The sequence below is a fragment of the Bos indicus genome, chromosome 29, assembly GCF_029378745.1.
Source record: "Bos indicus isolate NIAB-ARS_2022 breed Sahiwal x Tharparkar chromosome 29, NIAB-ARS_B.indTharparkar_mat_pri_1.0, whole genome shotgun sequence".
Classification (NCBI taxonomy): domain Eukaryota; kingdom Metazoa; phylum Chordata; class Mammalia; order Artiodactyla; family Bovidae; genus Bos; species Bos indicus.
Window position 1 is genome coordinate 12,206,003 of NC_091788.1, and position 25,695 is coordinate 12,231,697.

At 41.8% G+C, this 25,695-nt stretch overlaps 1 protein-coding gene and 1 pseudogene across 14 annotated transcripts in view; both read left to right on the forward strand.

Annotated features, from left to right (window-relative positions):
* DLG2 (discs large MAGUK scaffold protein 2) overlaps nt 1–25,695 on the forward strand; it is a 2,332,068-nt gene that overhangs the window by 1,929,784 nt on the left and 376,589 nt on the right. The gene's annotated exons all lie outside the window — the stretch shown is intronic.
* LOC139180790 (L-lactate dehydrogenase A-like 6B) lies at nt 44–25,279 on the forward strand (annotated as a pseudogene).

Genomic DNA, 25,695 nt, shown 5'->3' on the forward strand with positions numbered 1-25,695 from the left:
TATTTCTCCTGGCAATCTTGATTCCAGCTTGTGCCTCATCCAGCCCGGCATTTCACATGATGTACTCTGCATATAAGTTAAATAAGCAGGGTGACATTTTAAAGCCTTGATGTATTCCTTTCCCAATTTGGAACCAGTCTCTTGTTCCATGTCCAGTTCTAACTGTTGCTTCTTGACCTGCATACAGATTTCTCACGAGGTAGGTAAGGTGGTCTGGTATTCCCATCTCCTTAAGAATTTTCCAGTTTGTCATGATCCACACATTCAAAGGCTTTAGCATAGTAAATAAAGCAGAAGTAGATGTTTTCCTGTAATTCTGTTGCTTTTTCTGTAATCCAATGGATGTTGACAATTTGATCTCTGGTTCCTCTCCCTGTTCTAAATCCAGCTTGAACATCTGGATGTTCTCAGTTCACATATAGCTGAAGCCTAGCTTTAAGTATTTTGAGCATAATCTTGCTAGCATTTGAAATGAGTACAATTTTGCATTAATTTGAACTTTCTTTGGCATCGCCTTTCTTTGGGATTGGAATGAAAACTGACGTCTTCCAGTCCTGTGGCCACTGCTGAGTTTTCCAAATTTCCTGACATATTGAGTGCAGCACTTTCACAGTATCATCTTTAAGGATTTCAAATAGCTCTGTGGTTTTCTGAGTCATTAAGATCTTTTTTGTACAGTTCTTCTGTGTATTCTTGCCACCTCTTCTTAATATCTTCTGCTTCTTTTAGGTCCGTACCATTTCTGTCCTTTTTTGTGCCCATCTTTGCCTGAAATGTTCCCTTGGTATCTCTAATTTTCTTGAAGAGATCTCTAGTCTTTCCCATTCTATTGTTTTCCTCTATTTCTTTGCATTGATCACTTAAGAAGGCTTTCTTATCTCTCCTTGCTATTCTTTGAACCCTGCATTCAGATGGATATATCTTTCCTTTTCTCCTTTGCCTTTTGCTTTTCTTCTTTTCCCAGCTATTTATAAGGCTGCCTCAGACAACCATTTTGCCTTTTTGCATTTCTTTTCTTGGGTAAGGTTTTGATCACTGCCTCCTATACAAAGTCACGAACCTCTGTCCATAGTTCTTCAGGCACTCTGTCTATCAGATCTAATCCCTGAATCTATTTGTCACTTCCACTGTATAATTGTAAGGAATTTGACTTAGGTCATACCTGAATGGTCTAGTGGTTTTCCCTGCTGCTGCTGCTAAGTCACTTCAGTTGTGTCCGACTCTGTGCGACCCCAGAGAGGGCAGCCCACCAAGCTTCCCCGTCCCTGGGATTTTCCAGGCAAGCATATTGGAGTGGGGTGCCATTGCCTTCTCTGAGTAGTTTTCCCTACTTTCTTCAATTTCAATCTGAAGTTCATGTTCTGAGCCACAGTCAGCTCCTGGTCTTGTTTTGCTGACTAAATAGAGCTTCTCCATCTTTAGGTGCAAAGAATACAATCAGTCTGATTTCGGTGTTGACCATCTGGAGATGTCCATGTGTAGAGTCATCTCTTGTGTTGTTGGAAGAGGGTGTTTGTTATGACCAGTGCATTCTCTTGGCAAAACTCTATTAGCCTTTGCCCTGCTTCATTTTGTACTCTAAGACCAAACTTGCCTGTCACTCCAGGTATCTCTTAACTTCCTACTTTTGCTTTCCAGTCCCCTATGATGAAAAGGATATCTTCTTTTAGTGTTAATTCTAGAAGGTCTTGTAGGTCATCATAGAACCATTCAACTTCAGCTTCTTCAGCATTAGTGGTTGGAGCATAGACTTGGATTACCATGATATTGAATGGTTTGCCTTGGAAACGAACCGAGATCATTCTGTCGTTTTTTAGATTGCATCCAAGTACTGCATTTTGGACTCTTTTGTTGACTATGAGGGCTACTCCATTTCTTCTAAGGGACTTTTGCCCACAGTAGTAAATATAACAGTCATATGAGTTAAATCGCCCATTCCAGTCCATTTTAGTTCACTGATTCCTACAATTTCAATGTTTACTCTTGCCATCTCCTGTTTGACCACTTCTGATTTACCTTGATTCATGGACCTAACATTCCAGGTTCCTATGCAATATTGCTGTTTACAGCTTTAGACTCTCCTTCCATCACTAGTCACATCCACAACTGGGTGTTATTTTCACTTTGGCTCTGTCTCTTCATTCTTTCTGGAGCTATTTCTCCACTCTTCCCCAGTAGCATATTGGGCACCTACCAACCTGGGGAGTTCATCTTTCAGTGTCATATCTTTTTGCTTCTTCATATTGTTCATGGGGTTCTCAAGGCAAGAATACTGACGTGGTTTGCCATTCCCTTCTCCAGTGGACCATGTTTTATCAGAACTCTCCACCATGACCCGTCCATCTTGGGTGGCCCTACACGGCATGGCTCATAGTTTCACTGAATTAGACAAGGCTCTGATGCATATGATCAGTTTGGTTTTATATATATGTGTGTGTGTGTGTGTGTGTATGAAAGGTTGCAGCTGTGAGCCATGTGCTACACAGGGATTGGTTACCTCCAGAGGAGAGGATTTCAATCCAGGACCAGAGATGAGGCTTGACCATTCAGAACTTTGTGTAGCAAAGTGTAATTAAAGTATAAAAGGGATAGAGAAAGCTTCTGACACAGACATCAGAAGGGGACAGAAAGAGTGCCTCCTTGCTAGTTTTTAGCAAGGAGTTATAAACCTGTTAACAAGCTGCTAATCAGATGGACGGGGGGCCTGGCATGCTGCAGTCCATGGGGTCGCAAATAGTCAGACATGACTGAGCAACTGAACTGAACTGATCTGAATCAGATAAAAGAAAGCCCTCAAAACTGAGAGAGCTGCAGCAGGCCCCTCTCCCACAACATGCATTTTGAATAGCATTTGGCACCGAATGAGTCATCCCTGGCCATAAAACAATTGACATGAATCTTGAAAAAAAGCAGATTTCCAAGCAAATACATAGTTCATTAACATAGCTTAAGAAAAATATTTCCATAAGAAACACACATTAGTTAGCTCAAGGTTCGAGAAAAGTTCAATCAAAACCAGGTGTCGTCATGACAACATAGGATTAGAAAAGAAAGGAAACATCTGCCACCTGCAGTTTATTTCCTCCTGCTGCTTGTGAACCCCTACCCCGCCACCTGTTACACACACACACATATATATATCACTACTTGTAGACATGCTGCAAAAACAGTACATTGAGAATCATGTAAAATCAGACCTCTGATAACCCACAGGATGGCTACTGAAGGACTCAGCTAAAAGCAGCCTTCGAAGTCTGAAATTCAGCTCCGTGATACCAATTTCAGCTTTTATCAAAGTGATATTTCTACATATGTGTTCTACCTAATACCAGATCTGTGAAACACTGGATGAAAAAAAAAAAAAGTTTCGTGATCAAATAAGGATCTAAGAAGTTCTTTATAACAAATAAAGAAATGCTATTAAAGTATTTTCTAACCTTACTTAACTAAAGAATATCCCCCCGCCCCTGCCACTGGAATATGAGTTACTATCAAACTGGACATAGTTTTAGAAATTCTGCCTTAAACTGATCTCCAGAAAAACTCATGCAGGTGTTTTATTTGGGATAAGTAACATTTTCATGTTAAAATGTTAATTATAGAGCTCAGGGGGTGGGGTGGGGAGAGTGCAAACCAGAAATCAAAAATGAAGGAATTATTCCCCTCCATTGAGAAAGAGCCCCCACAAACAGCAGGAGAAATTAGAGGCAGCACGTGGAGCATTAGATAAGGGATATTCTTTATATACATATCCTTTACATTATTTATTAATCTATTTGCCTAAAACCAACCCACAAGACATTTCCTAAGCATCCACTAAGCAGCAGAAACTACTAGATGAGTGTGCCCTTAGTGAATAAGGGGAGACAGACAAATAAATAGGTTATTTATAAAATAACACGGAAGGTGTAAATGATAAATCCTGGGGATGGCGTGGGCAACAAAGGAAAGGCTGTGCCCAGCCTGGGGTGTGGGAAGGCTTCTGGAGGAAAAGCTCCCCAACAAAGAGGGCTCTGAGGAAGCAGCAACAGTGCAGAATTAGGAATAAAACGCTTAATATTTTTGAGTATCTGTGCTGAAATCACATTATGATTTCACTGAATCCTAATAACACTGACATCCTAATGTCAGGTTGAAGGCTTGCAGAAATTCAATTATTTGTCCAGAATCACAAAGATGGTCATTCAAAGGTGTCATTTGAATGACCATTGCTTCTGATACCAAAGCTATGCTCTTTCTGCAGTGCTAGCCTTTAGAGAAAAAGTTGAACTTGGCAACTTGCTTATGTATGAGGCCGCCTGCACTCGAAGTCCAGTTAGTGAGAAAAACATAAATGCCTGAAATAATAAGCTATTTACAAGGAGAAATATGAGCTACCACAGAAAGCCACTGTACACATAGATGCTAAAATTGAGGATACTGAAAGCAATATCTAAAGCCTCTGAAGCTTCCCCTGAGGCAGCAACTGTGTGTTAGCATCTGTTCACTGATTAACACAGAACACAGTTACTGGGCAAAAGTTACTGGATGAATGAATGACTCATCCCTGCCCACTTCTCTGAAGGCTGCCGGGACTCCTAGGGCTCGCTGTATTCATCTGAACCCTTGGCCCAAGAACCCCTTCTGTCCTGAAGACTCAGAATATCTTAAAACTTTTAGCTTTCTGGCAATGGAATATATTTTCAAAAACAGACATATTCTTTCCTAATTGACTTACAGGAACTCTCAGAGATCAGCATGCATGCATGCTCAGTTGTTCAGTCATATCCAACTCTGCGACCCCATGGACTATATAACCCACCAGGCTCCTCTGTCCATGGGATTCTTCAGGCAAGAATACTGGAGTGGTCTCACTTGTTTATTTTTGTTTTTGCTTCCATTACTCTAGGAGGTGGGACACAGAGGATCTTGTTGTGATTTATGTCATAGAGTGTTCTGCCTATGTTTTCCTCTAAGAGTTTTATAGTTTCTGGACTTAGATTTAGGTCTTTAATCCATTTTTAATTTATCTTTGTGTATGGTGTTAGGAACTGTTCTAATTTCATTCTTTCACATGTAGCTGTCCAGTTTTCCAAGCACCACTTATTGAAGAACCTGTCTTTGCCCCATTGTATATTCTTGCCTCCTTTGTCAAAGATAAGGTGCCCACAGGCGTATGGGTTTATCTCTGGACTTTCTCTCTTGTTCCATTTGTTTATATTTCTGTTTTTGTGCCAGTACCATACTTAAAAGCTTTTGCACAGCAAATAAAACTATAAAGAAGAAGAAAAGAAAACACTCAGGAAGGGAGAAAATAATAGCAAATAAAACAACTGACAAAAGATTAATTTCCAAAATATACAAGCAGCTTATGCAACTCAATACCAGAAAAACAAACAACCCAATCAAAAAGTGGGCAAAAGACCTAAACAGACATGTCTCCAAAGAAGATATACAGATGGCTAATAAACACATGAAAAGATGCTCAACGTCGCTCATTATCAGAGAAACACAAATCAAAACTACAATGAGATATCACCTCACGTTGTTCAGAATGATCATCATCAAAAAATCTACAAACAATAAATGCTGGAGACGATGCAGAGAAAAGAGAACCCTCTTTCACTGTTGGTGGGAATGTAAATTGATACAGCCACTATGGAAGACGGTATGAAGCTTCCTTAGAAAACTAGGAATAAAACTACCATATGACCCAGCAGTCCCACTACTGAGCATATACCCTGAGAAAGCCATAACTGAAAAAGACGCATGTACCCCAGTGTTCATTGCAGCACTATTTACAATGGCCAGGACCTGGAAGCAACCTAGATGTCCGTCGACAGATGAATGGATAAAGAGGCTATGGTACATATACACAATGGAATATCATTCAGACATAAAAAGGAAACCATGTGAGTTAGTGCAAATGAGGTGGATGAACTTAGAGCCTATAATACATAGGGAAGTAAGTCAGAAAGAGAAATGTAAATACCATATATTAATGCATATATATGGAAGCTAGAAAGATGGGACTGATAAACCTATTTGCAGGGCAGCAATGGAGATGCCAGAGAAGGCAATGGCACCCCACCCTAGTACTCTTGCCTGGAAAATGCCAGGGACTGGGGAGCCTGGTGGGCTGCCGTCTATGGGGTCGCACAGAGTCGGACACAACTGAAGCAACTTAGCAGCAGTAGCAGCAGCAGCAATGGAGATGCAGACATAGAGAAGAGACTTGTGGACACCTGAAAGTAAGAAGGAGAGGGTGGGACAAATGGAGAGAGTAGCATGGAGACATAAACACTAACACTAACATGTAATGAGATAGCCAGCGGGAGTGCGGTGCGTGACTCAGGAACTGAAACCAGGACTCTGTGACAACCTAGTGGGATGGGATGGGGTAAAGGGAGGGAGGCTCACGAGGAAGGGGTCAATGTATTCCTATGGCTAGTCCATGTTAATGTATGGCAGGAACATCGTATTATAAATTATCCTTAATTTAAAAAGAAAGAAAGAAAGAGCAAAACAAAAAGAATACTGGCGCGTGTTGCCATTTCCTCCTCCAGGGGAGTCTTCCCAACCCAGGGATTGAACCCAAGTCTCCTGCATTGGCAGGTGGATTCTTAACCACTGTACCACCTGGGAAGCCCAAATACTATCATAATGTTTGTTTAAAAATCTGTTTGTAAAATATACTCTTCCAAAAAGCTATTAAGTGATAAAGAGCCTTGCTTTGGTGATGCAAGCCTCAAAGGGTGAAGCAACACTTGATCCTGAGCCTTCTTCATGTACACGTTGAAAATGCTCTATCACACCTGACCCCTGATAAAGGGGAACCTGTGTGGAGACCTCTCAAATTGTGAGGAAAGGATGATCCTCAACTGAAAGTGGACTGAGTTTTAGCTCCATTGTTTTTGCCTCTAATTATGCTAGCTGCTGCTGCTACTGCTGCTGCTAAATCGCTTCAGTCATGTCCGACTCTGTGCGACCCATAGATGGCAGCCCACCAGGCTCCCCTGTCCCTGGAATTCTCCAGGCAAGAACACTGGAGTGGGTTGCCATTTCCTTCTCCAGTGCATGAAAGTGAAAAGTGAAAGTGAAGTCGCTCAGTCGTGTCTGACTCTGCAGCCTACCAGGCTCCTCCATCCATGGCGTTTTCCAGGCAAGAGTACTGGAGTGGGGTGCCATTGCCTTCTCTGGTTATGCTAGCTAAGCCCTCACAACTGTTAAATTTGCCTCACCATTTCTATGTACCAAGTCCCTTCCTGTGGACATTATCTTAATTTGATTCTGAAAGCATCCCTTCAGGATAGGTAGGAAGATGATCACCCTGTTATTTTATATAGGAGGAAAGTGAAGGCTTCTAACTTGAAGCCAGACATAGGTCTCCTGTAACAACCAGCTTCCTTGCCTGTGATGCTAACTACTCTAGGAATGTGCTTGCCAGGAGTGCCACTGTGGATTTATGAGCCAGAGTTCCAGACAACAGACATCTGAGTGACTTAAATGGAAAAGGAATTTATTAGGGAAAGAACAGATAACTCAATGAATCCCAGGAAGGCTGGGGAACCAAGCCCAGAAGCCAGGAAGGAAATTCTGCTGAAGGTCAGTCTGTTAAGGATGCTGTTCTTGAGGTCATTATCACAGGTCACTGACAGCCCGGCCACACTCCTGGGGGTGCTTGAAAGCATCTCACTCTCTCCATGTATCTTACATCTTAGTGTGGTGATTCTGAGTTCCCGGCAGGCATATCTGCCTGGGCACCTACTCTAGCTACACATCCCCCCCAACCTTTCTAGCGGGGACAAGACTGTACCTCCTTCCAGTCTTGGATTGCCCCCAAAGAAGGATATTTGGACAGCAGCTAAATGATAAATGTCCATTAGGGATCATGTGGCTCACTGAATTCTGTATGAGGAATTGTTTGGATCTAAGATCTTGAGATTCATAATAGTTTCTTAAACAGAAGAAATGATTCCTGGAGAGAGGCCTCCTTTGGGAAGGGCCTGGGCCAGCATTTGGGCAGCTGGCAGCGCCCTCCTAGCTCTGCTCATCTAAGCATGCCAACAAGCGATTCAAGCAAGGACAGGATATGGACTCTGCCAATGTCTGTGGACCGTGAATAATATTTCTAATGGTGATTTTCTGTTTCTAGCACATTGTGTCCCACAGTAATTAAAAATGTCTTCCTGAGATTAAGGGATTTACAAACCAATGTACCTTGTCTGAGAAGTCTGTGTTGTTCTATGAAACAGTTACAAACACCTTCTAATAAATGAAGAATTAATGATCAGTTCTTTTGTATTGAATCCACATTTTGGTCAGTGAGAAAGATGAGGATCAAATCCAATGGAGCATGGCCTCCAGTTCTACTATTGGTTGGGACAGAAAAAATAAAGAAAATATATAAGGAAAATATATGTAGAAAAATATATTGTCTTACCCTGAATAAGACAGTACCATGAATTAGAGATATAGTGGTAAATATGATGGGTTTCCCAGGTGGCTCATGGTAAAGAATCCGCCTGCCAATGCAGGAGCTGCAGGAGATGCAGGTTCAATCCCTGGGTTGGAAAGATCCCCTGGAGGATGAAATGGCAACCCGCTTCAAGATACTTACCTGGGAAATCCCATGGACAGAGAAGTCTGGTGGGCTACAGTCCATGGAGTTGCAAAGAGTTAAACACGACTGAGCAACTGAGCACGCACACGATGAATATGATGGGTCCCCTCTTTACCCTCATGGAGTTTGCAAATTTGAGTTCTGAATGTGCTACCAAAGGGGAGCACACACAGGGGACCTGACCTAGACCAGGGAGCCAAGAATATGTCTCTAAAGAAATGGTATCTTACCTTGGCCTTGAAAGATGTAGAAAAGACACCCAGACCAAGGGGCTGGGCAAGGAAGAAAACATGAAATGGGAGAACAGCCTGTCCACTGGCCCAGGAGACAGGGAGAGCACAGTGTGTGAGGTGATTCAGATACAAGGAGAGGGAGGGAATTCTGAGAGGGTGAGATTAGCGAGGAAGGAGGCACCTCATACACCTTCTAAGGCCTTAAGAGGGAATGAAGATGAAAGACAGCAGAAGCTTGTGGAAAGGGTTTAAGCAAAGTGTTCTGGCCTCCAATTTCCCCATGCAAATATCTGTATGGATGGGGGCAGGTATTCCCCACCCCAACATGCCATTTCTTGACACCAGCTAAGTGAAAGTGAAAGTGGCTCAGAATTGTCTGACTCTTTACGACCCCATGGACTATACAGTCCATGGCATTCTCCAGGCCAGAATACTGGAGTGGGTAGCCGTTCCCTTCTCTAGGGATCGTCCCAACCCAGGTCTCCCGCATTGTAGGCAGATTCTTTACCAGTTGAGCTACAAGGGAAGCCCAAGAATCCTAGAGTGGGTAGCCTATCCCTTCTCCAGTGGATCTTCTCAACCCAGAAATTCAACTGGGGTCTCCTGCATTGCAGACAGATTCTTTACCAACTGAGCTACCAAGGAGGCCCGGCTAAGTGTCCTATTAATTAAACTCAACTCTGACCCTAGAGATAGCATCAGATTCCACAGGCTAAAGGCTCAGCCCCATAAGACTGGCTCCAACCCCACCCCACTACTTCAGAAACAAGTCGCAAGTCCAGGTTGTCATCTGTGCTTCTAACCAGCTGGTGGGTCACCTATTTGTTGATGTTTCCAATGACCCCTTCCTTGGGCTCAATTAATTTGCTAGAGCAGTTCATGGAAGTCAGAGAAACATTTTACTTACGAGATCACCAGTTTGTTATAAAAGGGTATAACTCAAGAAAAGCCTTATGGAGGAGATGCACAGGACAAGGCATGGGGGAAAGTGCAGAGTTTCCATGCCCTCTCCAGGCATGAGACTCCCCACATCCCCACGTGTTCAACAACCCAGAAGCTCTCCATACTCTCTCCTCATTGCATGGAGGCCCCATTCATAAGCATAATTGATTAAATCTTTGCCCATAGGTGACTGAACTCAGTTTCCAGCTCCCATCCTCTCCCATAAGGTCTTGGGCTGGTGGTGGGGGTGGGGAGCGGGGAGAGAGGAGAGAGGAGGAGGGAAGACTGAATGTTCTTACATGGTTGGTTCTCCCTGCAACCAGCCTCCATCCCTAGTGGAGTCATTAACACAACAAAAGACACTTTTGTCTTTCTGTCATCACTTTGGAAAATTCCGGGGGTTTTAGGAGTTCTGAACCAGAAATAGGAACAAAGACCAAATGTATATTTCTTATAATAAATCATAGTATCACACAGAGAAATAGCATGATTAGAGTTGACAGAGTTTCTGAGGTTGGTATGGAAGGTTAAAAAAAAAAAAGTACTAACTAAGAAATCAGGCAGACCTAGGATCCAGTCCTAGCTTCACCTTTTACTAACCTTGTGATCTTCATCAAGTTATTTAAACTTTCTGAGTCTCAGAGTCTCAGAATTTTATCCTATAGGATAATGGAAATCAGACCATTTGAAGTACCCACCACCTATGAAGTACACAATAAATCTCTTTTACCTCTTCTTCCTTCTTACACTTACTTCTTACTTCTTACACTAAAGTCAAAATCATTTCTCCAATGTTGACCACAAGGGGCCTGCTGAATTAATCTCTTGGGAGAATCCAGGAAAGATTTCCAGGAAAGTTAACACTGGGCTGTATTTTGAAGACAAAAAGGAATTAGTCATTTGAAGAGAACAACTATGTATTTCCAGTTACAAGCAACCCTGGCCGTGGTCATGCGGAGGGCTTCTGCTGCTATGCCCAGGCCACATTCTCCCTACCCTGACTGCTCTACCTAATATCTCCTCAGCAGTTTTCTAGGTGTGAGTATACAAAGTCCCTTCAGTCATGTCCAACTCTTTGCAACCCTATGGACCATAGCCCACCAGCCAGGCTTCTCTGTCCATGGATTCTCCAGGCAAGAATACTGGAGTGGGTTGCTGTGCCCACCTCCAGGGGATCGTCCCCAGCCAGGGATCAAAACCTTGTCTCCAGCATCTACCTGCATTGACAGGCAGGTTCTGTACCACTACCACCACCTGGGAAGCCCAGCTGTCCAGGTGGAAAGGCTCTAAAGCTTTGTGAGCTCTATCAAGTTTATCACTTAGGACACTAATTTCCTTATCTGTAAACTGGGGATGATAATACCTCTCAGCCTTATTGTGAGCATAAACAAAGTATTTAAGCCATTGATGCAGTGCCTAATGAGTACTAGCCATTCATTTATGCATTCATGCAATAGTAGTTTCTTCACCAGCTATTATATATAAGGCACTATTTTAAGTGTTAGGAATATAAAAGAAAGGAAGGAAGGAAGGTAGAAAGAAAAGAAGGAAGGGAAAGATAGGAAGGGAAGAAAGAAAAGAAAGAAAATTGCTGCCTCACAGTGCTTCTTATATTCTATTGGGAAAACCTTCTTTTTTTTTTAAGTAATGGATAATGAAATTGTATAATCTATTAGGACATGATAGTGCAATGAAAGCCAATAGAGCAATGTAAGGTGAATTTGAGGTGCTGGGAGAGGAGTTGAACATTTTAAATAAGGTAGTCAGAGTAGACCACACTGAGGAGGTGACATTTTAGCAAAGAATGAAGGAGACGAGAGTGGGCCAGGCTGACCTCTGGGACGCGAGAAGAGCTCTGCCTTTTCTATTTGAGGAATTCACTCTGGTGGGACCGGGAGGAAGAGAAGGAAAGTGGGAGATGAGGACAGAGAGGTAACGGGTGAGTCACAGAGAGCACAGCCTCATTGGCCCCCATAAGGCTTTGCTTTCCTGAGGGAAGGAAGCGCCGTAGGGGGTTGTCAGCGGAGGGACAGGGCGTTCTCTCACTCACACTGTGAGATGGTCGCTCCGGCCGCCATGTTGACAGCAGACTGTCGAGGGGCAAAGATGGAAGCGGAGGCCGGCTGGGACTCGGCCTGAAAAATGGAGGCGGGGCAGCTGTGGTCGAAGTGGAGGAGGTGAGAAACGGTTCTGGATATGTTTAGAAGGGACTGTTAACAGATTTCCTACAAGCTTGGGTGTAGCTTCAGAGAAAGGAAGATGTGAAGGATGACTTCAAGGTTTTCTACCTGAAAAATCACACAAGAAGAAATACTATTAGTTGAGACAGAGCTGCTCCGACAGGTGGAGCAGGTAACAGAGGTAGACAGACTGAGGCCTGGAGACTGGCCAGGTCCTCCTTGGGGAGAAAAGGAGGAAGCAGCAAAGGGAACAAAAAGGAAACACCAATAAGGTAGGAGGAAATCAAGTAGGACCCCAGGAGCTAAGTATTTCCAGAGGGTGGGATCACTCTTAAATGTTGCTCGTAAGTCATGTTAAGATGGGAACTGAAAATTAACTGCTGAATTTAATAACTTATGGATCAAATGAAAACGCAGTTTCTGTAGTGTAATACGGTGAGAAACTGTGTGAAGTGGGTTTCATAATGAAAGGAGAGAAGTTAATGACAATGAGTACAGGTATCTCCTTTGAGTTGTGCTAAAAGGGTAAATAAAATAGAATGGTCACTAGAGGGTAGAGTTTGGTTTTATAAAAGCAATTTTTTTGAATTTTAAAATCATACTTTTACTACATTTTGAGGCCAACATAACCCTGATACCAAAACATTGTAAGAAAATTGTAGGCCACAATCTCATGATTAATTAATCAAGAAGTGAAAGGCAAAGCAGAAAGGGAAAGATATACCCGACTGAGTGCAGAGTTCTAAAGAATACTAAGGAATGATAAGCCTTCTTAAGTGAAAAATGCAAAGAAATAGAAGAAAACAATATGATAGGAAAGACTAGAGATCTCAAGAAAATTAGAGATACGAAGGGAACACTTCTTGCAAAGATGGACACAATTAAGGACAGAAACAGTAAGGACCTAACAAAAGCAGAAGAGATTAAGAAGAGATGGGAAGAATACACAGAAGAGCTATATAAAAAAAGATCTTAATGACCAGATAACCACAGTGGTGTGATTACTCACCTACAGCCAGATATCCTGGAGTGTGAAGTCAAGTGGGCCTTAGGAAGTGTTACTATGAACAAAGCTAGTGAAGGTGATGGAATTCCACCTGTTTAAAATCCTAAAATATGATGCTGTTAAAGTACTGCACTCAATATGCCAGCAAATTTGGAAAACTTAGCAATGGCCACAGGACTGGAAAAGGTCAGTTTTCATTCCAATCCCAAAGAGGGGCAAAGCCAAAGAATGTTCAAACTACTGCACAATTGCACTCATTTCACATGTTAGCAAGACAGTGTTCAAAATCATTCAAGCTGGGTTTCAACAGTTTATGAACCAAGAACATCCATATGTACGAGCTGGTTTTAGAAAAGGCAGAGAACCAGAGATCAAAATGTCAACATCCATTGGATCACAGAAAAAGTAAGGGAATTTCCAAAAACAAACATCTACTTCTGCTTCATTGATGATGATAAAGCCTTTGACTGAATGGATCATAACAGACTGGAAAATTCTTAAAGAGATGGGAATACCAAACCACCTTACCTGCCTCCTGAGAAATCTGTATGCATGTCAAGAAGCAACAGTTAGAACTGGACATGGAACAACATACTGGTTCCAAATTGGGAAAGGAGTACGTCAAGACTGTACATGGTCACCCTGCTTATTTAACTTATATACAGAGTACTTCATGTGAAATGCTAGCCTGGATGACTCACAAGCTGGAATCAAGATTGCCAGGAGATATATCAATAACCTCAGATATGCAGATGACACCACTCTAATGGCAGAAAGCAAAGAGGAACTAAAGAGCCTCTTGATGAAGGTGAAAGAGAAGAGTGAAAAAGCTGGCTTAAAACTCAACATTCAAAAAACTAAAATCATGGCATCTGGTCCCATCACTTCATGGACAGACTTTATTTTAGGGGGCTCTAAAATCACTGCAGATGGTGATTGCAGCCATGAAATTAAAAGACGCTTACTCCTTGGAAGGAAAGTTATTCAAAAGAAGAGACATTAAAAAGGTCCATCTAGTCAAGGCTATGGTTTTTCCAGGGGTCATGTATGGATGTGAGAGTTGGACTGTGAAGAAAGCTGAGCACCGAAAAATTGATGCTTTTGAACTGTGGTGTTGGAGAAGACTCTTGAGAGTCCCTAGGACTGCAAGGAGATCCAACCAGTCCATTCTGAAGGAGATAAGTCCTGGGTGTTCTTTGGAAGGAATGATGCTAAAGCTGAAACTCCGGTACTTTGGCCACCTCATGCAAAGGTTGACTCATTGGAAAAGACTCTGATGCTGGGAGGGATTGGGGACAGGAGGAAAAGGGGACGACAGAGGATGAGATGGCTGGATGGCATCACTGACTTGATGGACGTGAGTTTGAGTGAACTCCAGGAGTTGGTGATGGACAGGAAGGCCTGGTGTGCTGCAATTCATGGGGTTGCAAAGAGTTGGACATGACTGAGCAACTGAACTGAACTGAACTGAAAATCACTGCTGATGATGACCTCAGCCATGAAATAAAAAGACACTTGCTCCATGGAAGAAAAGCTATGACAAACCTACAAAGCATATCAAAAAGCAGAGACGTCACTTTGCCAACAAAGATCTGTATAGTCAAAGCTATGGTTTTTCCAGTAGTCATATATGGATGTGAGAGTTGGACCATAAAGAAGGTTGAGTGCCAAAGAATTGATGCTTTTGAATTGTGATGCTGGAGAAGACTCCTGAGAGTCCCTTGGACGGCAAGGAGATCAAACCAGTCAATCCTAAAGGAAATCAACCCTGAATATTCATTGGAAGGACTGATGCTGAAACTAAAGCCCTAATATTTTGACCACCTGATGTGAAGAGCTGACTCATTAGAAAAGACCCTGATGCTGGGAGAAATTGAGGGCAGGAGGAGAAGAGGGTGACAGAAGATGAGTTGGTTGGATGGCATCCTCAACTCAATGGACATGAATCTGAGCAAATTTTGGGAGATAGTGAAGGAAAGGGAAGCCTGGCATGCTGCAGTCCTTGGGGTGGCTAAGAGTCCAACATGACTGAGCAACCGAACAATAAAAGGCTCAGTTGTTTATTTGTAAAGTGGAGATCATAACAATTATCTTCCTTGTAGAGTTCTTATAAGAATTAAATGATATAGATGCAAAAATCTTTACTAAAACATGAACAAACCAAATCCATATGTATATAGATTATTATGGTCACAACCAAGTTGTGATTTTTCTTCCCAGGAGTGAGAGGTTTAGTTTAACGTTTAAAAATCAATTATCTAGCAGATACAAACTATTATATATAAAATAGATAAACAACAAGCTCTTACCATATAGTACAGGGAACTATATTCTATATCCTGTAATAAACTAGAATGGAAAAGAATATATGTATTCTGAATCACATTGCTGTACACCAGAAACCAACACAACACTGTAAATCAAGAATACTTCAAAAAAATTTTTTGATCAATTATCGTAATTGACTGTATTAATAGAATAAAGGAAATAAATTATAAAAATCTTACAATCATCTCAATACATACCAAAAAAATCATTTAATAAGTTTTTCTTAATTGGAGGACAATTATAATAGTATTTATAACAATAGTTATTTGTACATGCCAAAAAATCATTCAATAATTTTTTCTTAATTGGAGGGTAATTACAAAAGTTGATAGAAATGATCTAATAGAGAGAAGAAAATTGGTGTTTTATTTATCAATTCACCTAAATATGTATATTTATATATATACGCACACACATATACATATATATTTACATATATTTAGAGAAAGAGGGAAGGAAGAGAAGAGATGGAAAACATTTCATTTACTTGACTGAAATTCTTATGTTTTAATTCTTCGATTCATTCAGTATCTCCTATTGATCCGTTTTGTTTAGTGCTATATTCCCAGGGCAAGAACAGGGCCTGGCACTTCACAGGTGCTCAGTAATGACAGTATGACCATCAAGTGCTATGCTAGGTGATGTAAGGAAGAGAAAGGTACATTAGAAACTGATCCCACCTTCATGGAGCAGTAACCCAGTGAAGAGACAGGGCATGAACATGGTTATAGCGCGTGGCCAGTGTGATAGAATGGGACAATCACATCGTTTGTTTCCATCTTCTCATCCTGCTGTTTTGTTATTTAAATCAACCATGTTAAGTTCCTTGGTATCACCCTGTCTTCTTTATCATCATCACAACTCCCACCTCACCACAGGATCACGCTCAGTGACTGACGCCTGAGCGGAATCGACGAGCACCTTGTCAGCAGCACTCCGCCCCGCACAAGCCCCCTCTCTCAACCACCCCAAAACTCCCCAGGGAGGCTTTGGCCCTTGCTTCCTAACTTCTGCCCAGGGTCTAAGCAACTGCAGGATTTGAAGCAGAAGAAATCGTGGATCATGAGGCGTCAACTCCGTTGTCGGTGTGCAGGTCTGCATGTGACTCATGAGGGTGATGGAAAGGGCAGGACCCACGAGAAGATCATGATATGCCCAGCTTTAGGAACACAGCGGTAAATAGTGGGGTCTCTGCCCCCAGGCCCTCAGGTCTAATGGGAGGTCAAAGCAAGGAGGATGGAGGCAAATTCTTAAATAAGACCGTATTAAGGAACGTAAGGAACCTAGACAGTATATAGTGGAAAGGAAGAAACTCTTGGGCCAGAAAAAGGAATAAAGCCAGACAGATGCTACCGCAACCCCAGGATATAAAATTGTTCAACCTGTAGAAAATCCTCTCACAGATTGCCTCCATGGAAATTCCTTTGAAGCAGATTGGGTTGGGAGGGGTGGGGATTCATGCTCTGAAATTATGTCTAAAAACTGAAAGCAAACAATTTCTGAAACCAGAATTCCTAACATATAGTAAATGCTGAGAACATGTTTTTAGTTAAAATATTTTTTAATATCAGAAAGGAAGGAAAGTTATGTTTGAAACCAGGTGACTATCATTTGTAAATGACAATTTTAGAAAGACATTTTAATTATTAAGATCAAATTGCAGGTAGAGGAGTGAGGATAGAGACTGGTTTGGTGAAAATTAACCAGGCAGTGTGCCCAAGATGATCACCAGGTGAACTAGTTAATCTAGTTAAGAGCTTCAGGAGTTCAGAGGAGAAAGAATTTTATTAAGTATGGAGGAAGCTGAAGGAAAGGGTTTACAGAAAGCATTTAAGTAGGACTCAAATACAAGAAGAGCAGGCCTCCCACCTTCTCCCAAACCTGTGTCTCCACAGTTCTTCAGTGACATCCTGTGTTCTCCTTTTGGTCTTGATTTGTTTTCATGAATATTTTCCCCAACAGTTTTGAATAATTGAATATGAGTTTTCTTGAGGATAGATGTAGAGGGTCTAACCCAGGGCTCCACACTCAGGTAAATGTTTGTGAGTGATGAATACCTTAGCAAATGAAAGAACTTGAATAAATCTTCCCTAAGGGGAAGGGAAAGCCTTTAACTGTTTATTTCAAATTTTTCACTGAAATGAAATTTTTTTAAAGTTGCCTCTGCCCTTATAATCCAACATATCACCTCAGTTTTCTAGTTGCAGTGAAGTCTGAGAGAGAGAAAACCAAGACGCAAAGCTTACAAGAGAAATGACTGAAGTGTGGATGGGTAGATGGTATCACAAGGGTAGCATTTTCTTTCCTAGAAGAAGCTCTTTCTAGGCTGCATACTTGCTGTACTTTGGGGATGTCAGGACCCACTTACACATCCACAAACTAGTAAATCAGAAAATACCTGCTTTTCCAGCCCCCAAGCCCACATAAGTATCTGCTCCTGGAGAAATAACCTCTTGTCATTGGGAACATCTACTCTCTTGTCCTCAGAGACTTACAAGACAAATCACTCCTAAAACCAGAGAAGTTAAATAGTGCATCCAAAGTGACACAATTAAATGGAAACCTGGACGTTGACCTACTCTTTTCTTATACATTGTTTCCCAGTTACTGAATTTTCACATGCTGTGGCCTACGAAGATAGTACTCCAAGCTACAACAAACAGCACCTTCAGATTGAAGCCTGATTCTTCAGTCTGAATCATGTTTACCGTGTTACACACAAAATGTTTAGGTAACCTGCCTGCCAATGCAGGAGACGTAAGGGACCCAGGTTCGATCCCTGCATCAGGAAGATCCCCTGGAAGAGGAAATGGCAACCCACTCCAGTATTCTTGCCTGGAGAATCCCATGGACACAGGAGACTGGCGGGCTACAGTCCATTGGGTTGTAAGGAGTAGGACACGACTGAAGCAATTTAACACACTTCCTTAATCTAGTAGTACTATATGAGGACAAGGATAGTAAGTCGTTGTTTCTGAATAGTATTTTCTGATTTACAGAGCAATTTATGTTTTAATTTTCAAAGCAACCTTGAGACAGACAAGAAACACACCATTATCTGTAACACCCACTTTTCACAAAGAAACCAAGCCACAGAGAAGTTAAATGGTACCTCCAAAGTCATAACATTAAATGAAACCTGGTAATTTAGCTGCTCTTTTCTTATTCATTCTCCCAGTTATTTTCATACACTGTGGCATGCAAACCGGGTGCTCCCAGATACAATGAAAATATTACCACTGTGGTTATTCTCCAAGAATCCACAAGATGGCAGTAAGAGATAGATATTGCATACACTTGCAGTCACCGGCGGTATCTGGCCTGTTTGCTGAGTTTTTGTACTGTTGTACGTATTAAAACTGATTGTTATCCTAATGCTAGAGTTTTAAAATATCATTCAGAGGACTTCCCTGGTAGTCCAGTGGTTAAGCTTCTGCCCTTTCATTGCAGGGGGCACAGCTTCAACCCCTGGTCAGGAAACTAAGATCCCATATGCCACACAATGGCCTGTATATATATATATATCTCCCCTGGAGGAGGAAGTGGCAACCCACTCCAGTGTTATTGCCTGGAGAATCCCATGGACAGAGGAGCCCTGGGGACTGCAGTCTATGGGGGTCACAGAGTCAGACAACTGAAACAACTTAACATAGCAAATAGCATATATATAATATATACATATATGTATATATACATATAATTCATAGAACAAAAGTGAATTAATATGTTAAAGTAAAAGTTGTGACTTCATTGCTGTTTTTATCCTCTCTTTTTTCTTTTTTTATGAGAGTCTCATTTTTTAAAGACACAAAATGCTAAGAATCAGCCAGGAGCCCTAACAGTCAAACAAGACTGCTTGAGAAAATGAAAAATGTTGCTCCTTCCTAAACATAGACTAATCGATGATTCTCTTGCTTGAAGGAAAGGAAAAGAAGGGTCAGTGAAGAGCCAATAGTTAATCTTCCATATAATTTAATTGCTTGTTATTTCTCTCTGTTCAAAATCTACCCTGGAGGAAAACATTCCTGATCGACCTTGTTGAATGATGCCGTGACTCAAGCTACAAAATATTTATCTCCTGTATCGCTAATAGGCATGGTTTAGTGCAACAGAAGCTGCCCTAAACTATGGCCATTTTTTACATGTATTTTTATTATTCTACTCACAGATTTGTGATAGAATTCAGGAGACTGGAAACTACATTTTACTTTCATTTTTTAAAATCTGCTTCCACGTTCAATACATATGGATATGAGTTAGTTGTCCCAGAACTGCAAGCATCACAGAAAAGCACACTCTGTATTAAGCATAAATGACATGGAGTGTTTATCAGCCTCTCCTTTGTATAGTAGACACTACACCTCAGTTCAAAAAGATGGCAGTGAGTTCACATCAGACCTGAAGCGTTTTAAAATGGCCATTAGCTATCTCTGGTATGAAGTCCTTTGGGAACTCTCCCACGCTGCACAGATTTCTCATTTTCCTCTCCTCCTGACTTCTTTCATCTCTGATTACCTTCCAATTCATGGTCATTTCTCATTAAAAACGCAGCTGTCATTTTTGCTCGATTGTAAGAGACTCTCCTTTCACTTCATTGTATTTTCTAATCTCAGTTTTTTTCCCCAAGAAAAATTCTGATTGCAATCTATTAAGATAATATGATTTTCTTTCCCTTACACCAATATCTACTTAAAACTTCTGTTAGGAAATGAGATATCCCAATCTGTTCATTTATCCACACTTCCCTGACCACAGCAAACTTGATAGAGGTCTTCAGGTTCTGCGTTCCCTTGCTATGCAGGATGAGGTGATGACAAAGCCATTTGTCATGTCCTCAAGATACATGTAGTCTAGAAGAAGTGAGTAGGTCCACCCAGAGTGATGGCAAAAGAAAAGTACAGAGAGACACAGGCGTTCAGAGAAGAGGCTAAACCTGGCCCTCTTGTGAGGATGTGATCTGGGGAGGATTCATGCTCTCAGAAATGATCTGACCTCCCAGATTCTCCCCATAAGTCCAAGATAAACCATCTTTTCATTAGGCCCCAAGGAAAGAGCATGAAGTCCAATGCAGAAGTAAAAGTTAGGGGTGCTCATGAATTCTAACCAACTGGAGTTAACAAGATAGGAGATACAGGAGACTAATCAGGCCTCTGATCAAGGCTGAGGCATTTGAGCCCTGGACCCATAAAGGGAAAAGCAAACAGTTGCCAGTGGCGGACACATGATGAAACCTGACCAGCTCCTGAGCACCCTCGCCCGTGGCTCAGCGGACAAGAATCCACCGGCGATGCAGGAGACGCAGGTAGACACGGGTTCAGTGTCTGGACTGAGAAGATTCCCTGGAGAAGGAAATGGCAACCCACTCCAGTGTTCTTGTCTGGAAAAGCCCATGGACAGAGGAGCCTGGCGGCTGCAGGCCACAGGACTGCAAAGGGACACAACTGAGCCCAGCACAGCACGCCCCCTCAGAGTCCTGCGAAGTGAGACGACGGACGCTCCTGGTGTCTGAAGACCCTTCCAGCTCCGACAGTCTAGGGCTGTGTATCTGAGAGAACTTTGGGATACTAAAAAGAAGCACTGAAGCTTCCAAACATTTCATTTAGGACTAATTACTAGGGATTTCCCTTTAATAAAAGCTTTTAAAAACTAAAAATTGAAGGCATGCATTCATGTTTTTTCAGTCTGTTTGGCTATAATTTACTTATCAGAATAAAGTCAAAATTCCTCCCTATAGCTTTTTTTTTTTTTTTCAGCTTGTGCAGTCTCATCTCTTAAAACCCCTTTCTTCACATTGTCTACTCTCCCCTCCTCACCTGCTTCTCCTAAATAGGTCATTTCTATTCATCCTTTCCCCGAGTCAGGAAGATCCCTCTGGAGAAGGGAATGGCTACCCACTCCAGTATTCTTGTCTGGGAAGATTCCGTGGACAGAGGAGCCTGGTAAGGCTACAGTCCACGGGGTCACAAAGAGTCAGACACGACTGAGCGATTAAACACACACATACATTCATTCTTTAGATCGCATTCAGTTGTTACACTCTCTGAACACTCTCAAAATCCCTCTCAACACACACGGAGATGCCCCCAGGTTAGGTACCCATCTTAATAGACTCATAGACCCAGTACTTTCCCTGTCACAACACTTATCACTCTAGTTTGTTAACAACACATTTAGTGCTCCGTTTTTCTCTCTAGATTGTAAGCCAGGACAATGTCTATCTTGCTTTCCTGACACATGATAGATATCCTAAAAATATTTAATGAGCGAAAGAATAAAGCTAATTATTTTAAGTCAGTAGATTCTGAGTGAAGACCTAGTAAAATAGTACACGACATTGTATATCTCTGTTGCCCTGGATGATGTTAGAAACTGTCCCTACAGGTTGACTCTTTAAGGATTCCAGCTGACACGAATGTGTGTAACCTAACAGTATTTGAAGAATGTTTTAAGACTAACATCTTCAAAATAAAAGAGTAATAATTATACTTATGTCTTTCATATAACAGGGGCTTCCCTGATGGCTCAGATGTTTAAAGAATCTGCCAGCAATGCAGAAGACATGGGTTCATATAACACCCGGGTTCATGTAAAAACCACTAGAGGGCAATGAAAGCCAACTTGAAACATCTTTTAAAGGAAAGAATAGTAAAAATGTTTTTCTTGGTAAAATCTGGACAGCTGATCTTATGTTGGGGATAGTTAAAGGAACTGTAGGCTATAGTCTCTGTGATTATGGGTTGAGCAGTTATAATTACCTTTCTCATGTGGTCTTAAAACCTAGATTATCTGTGATCATAACATCACCTTACATTTTATGCTTTGATCTCATTTGAACCTCCCACAACATTGTTGTTGTTTAGTCGCTAAGTCATGTCCGACTCTTTGCAACCCCATGGACTGTAGCCTTTCAGGCTCCTCTGTCCATGGGATTTCCCACATCAGCAGGGGATACATTCTTTTCTCATTTTCCAATGAAAAAAACAACTGGGGTTCAAGAGGTATTGATGTAGTAAGTAGCCAGAAGGAACAAAATTACTGGCACAAACTGTGTGAATACTTGTTGGCTGCTTATATTTACCACACATACAAAATTCCTTGCTAAGGCAGACAATCTGGGAGAATACAGTTCCCAAAATTAGTTGCAGCAATTTAGAATGGAGACATAAGGCAGTAGCTTCTTAGCAGAAGATCTTGTGGTTCTAGGTTACCACAAGGTACCATCTGATGATGATGTCAGAATACGTACGTAGAACCTATTTACAGAAATATGCTGCCGGGGCCTAGAAAGGGGACAAGCTTCTGACCTGCACACTGGTTAGACCCTTCCTAAGACCATATGGACCATTCCAGTTGCTGCATTTTTGAAATCAAGAAACAACAGACTAGGGCTAATGTACAAGATATATTAGAGACTTAAGGAGAAATTAGGATGTCCTGAAGCGCCGGAGTCCAACCCCAGCAACCAGGGATTCAACCTGAAGAGGTGAATGGTGTCGGCGATGAGACAGCCTCTCATTTTTCTATGGACTGCCTCTTTATTCCAAGTTTAAGATTCTCTTTTTTACTTGTACAAAAACAATAGGCCAGAGGTTTGACATTTTCAGTTCCCCCTCTCCTAGATTTATTATCTCCATAAATCATTGTTGCTCTTCAGAGTTCCTGCTTCAGTGATTCTCTCAGCCTTATCATCTGTTATCTACTTCCTCTAATGTGTCCTATAGTTAACTTGTGATTACATTGAAACTCATGCTACATTCCTCAGTTTACTACTTATCTTTCTAAGTCCTGTTTGCCCCTAACATCCTGAGCTCAGTCTCTTAAGAAAGGCGTCAACTTCTATAAGCTATAGTAAAATATGCTAACTTTACAACATTCCTTAAATCTTTAACTTCTAACTATTTTAATTATTTCTAAGCCCTAAATTCAGTAAACTCCTTTGCCATAAATATTCTCCTCACAAATAGGCTTCAGATATCAATCCCTCCCATGGCCTCAAGCTACGGCCTATGTGCTCATCCTGGAACACTCTTTTGTAAAAGTCCTTGAACATATGTCAATGATTAACTTTATGAATTATTTTCTGAGCACAGCTGCAGAAGGCTTTGTGCCTTCTCATGCTCCTCTCAAGAACAATAAGCACCTTAATATTCCTTTTCAGTCAACTCAGCTGAGGAGAGGAAAGGACAAGTCAGAATTACAAAGCCTAACTCCTTCATCCTGGGGCCGTGCCTGCGGAATGAGGAGAGGGGTCTGGGGCCGTGCCTCCATTTTGTCAGTAATGCCTAACACAGCTCCCGACACTGAAGGGGGTATGAGAACAAGGGAGATGGGGTTAGCTATAATAATGCTTAAGCTTGTTGGCACTGGAGTCAGAAATATGGACACCAACATGGGTATGTAAAAGGCTCGCCCTACGATTCACTTGCTGTAGAAGAAGCCTCTTGACTATCTTAGTCTGAGCCAATAGGAGAAGTCCTTTCTGGAGGCCAGGTGAAGGCCTAGGGAGGCCCCTGGGTGGCAGACGTGGCCTTGCACAGTAGCAGGGGAGGGAGATGCTGAGCTTTCAGAGGCTTTCTCCAATCTCCTCCTCCACCTCTTGTGTAAGCAGACATGAGGTGGGTTCAGGGAGTTCTAAGGGCCAGCTTAGAGCGGGCGCTGTGGGGTTTTTCTTCACCTGAGGATGGCTTAGTGTCCCCTGCAGGTGGCAGGCACCTCACTGCTCTTCACCCCTGTCACCCATGAATTTATGATGAATTTCGCTTCCAAGAAGACCATTCTTCACAATAAGATATAGGAAGCAGATTGGTTGGCATGGCCTCTGCTATCACCGTTTTTTAGAAGATGTGAATGATGAACTTGCTTCTGTGGGTATATTGATGAAGGCAAATTGAATGATGAAACACCACATCTTGAGTCCTTTTATGAAAATGCCAAATGCTGTTTCCAGGAAAGGTTATCTTGTCACTGCAAACTCCAACTTAGTGATTATCACAGCAGGTGCACATCAGGAAGGAGGAGAAACACGCCTTCATTTAATCCACCGAAATGTGACTGTCTTCAATGTTTTAACATATTATCCAATACAATCGCCATGGTTGGCAAACTGATTATTGCTTCTAATCTAATGGCTATCTCATGTAGCCTGGAAGTTGAATGAATTTCCCAAAATCGTGTTATTAGAAGCGGTCATAATCTGGACACTGCCCATTTCCCTTCTTTGGTTAAGCAGAAGCTTGGTGTCCGCTCTGAAACCTGTCATGGGTGGATCCTTGGAACATGGAGACTCAAGCGTTCCTGTGTGGAGTAGAGTGAACATTGCTGATGATCCTCGGAAGGATCTGAACTCAGATGTAAGAACTGATAAAGGTCATGAGCAGTGGGGAAACATCCACAAAGGAGTGATTGTCGATGCCTATGAGATTATTGAAATGAAAGGCAAAGCAGCTGACCTTTGAACTACACAAGTTTGAACTTTGCCAGTCTACTTATATGCAGATTTTTTTCTATAGGAAGCACTATGGTACTATACTATCTATGCTCCATTGGTTAAATTCCTGAGTGCAAAACAATGGATACAGAGGAACCACATGTAGGGAGGACCCAACTATTGGTTATAGGTGGATTTTTCAACTTTACAGAGGGCTGGGGCCCCTAACACCTCCCTCACCCAGTGTTGGCCAAGAGTTAACTACTTCTTGGGCCACTGGCCCATCTTTAGCTGATTTAACATAAAGTCTTTTAACATCAAGTATTTTGAAGACTCTTGAGTACATCCAGGGACTTCCCTGGCAGTTCAGTGCTTAAGACTCCATGCTTCCACTGCGGGTAGTAGGGTTCCATCCCTGGTCGGGAAACTAAAATCCTGCATGCCATGTGTTGCAGCCAATGAGTAAAAAGGAAAAAAACAAAACAAAACAGTACATCCAGTTTCCACCAATTAAGGACCTCTATAGAATAAATGAAGAAGTGTTCCTCAGTGTTCCTTGTACCATGGGAGAAAATAATATTACAGACCCTATACAGAACCTTGAGAAGGTTCACTGGTGGGGGTGGGGGGGGGGGGCGGGGAGGAGGGGGTGCAGAAATACTTTGGGAAATTCAGAAAGAGTTCAGGCTTTAAAGTTTCTTAAAGCTACCATCCTGAAGTTATTGAAGAAGAGAGAGTAGGTATGGGACTATATATGTTAAACCTATAAATAAACTTGAAACCCCAAGAATTGGAAAGAGGAAAGTGGGTAGAGTGACTCCCCATTTAGCCCTCCAGCTCTTTTATTTAGCATCCAGATGTCAGATGACACTTATTTTTTACAATCTGAAGTGATTGTGCCAAACAAGGTGTTTTTGGTACCTCCAACGTATCAGTACTTGTCTTATATATATACAGATGTAGTTGCCATTTGGTTC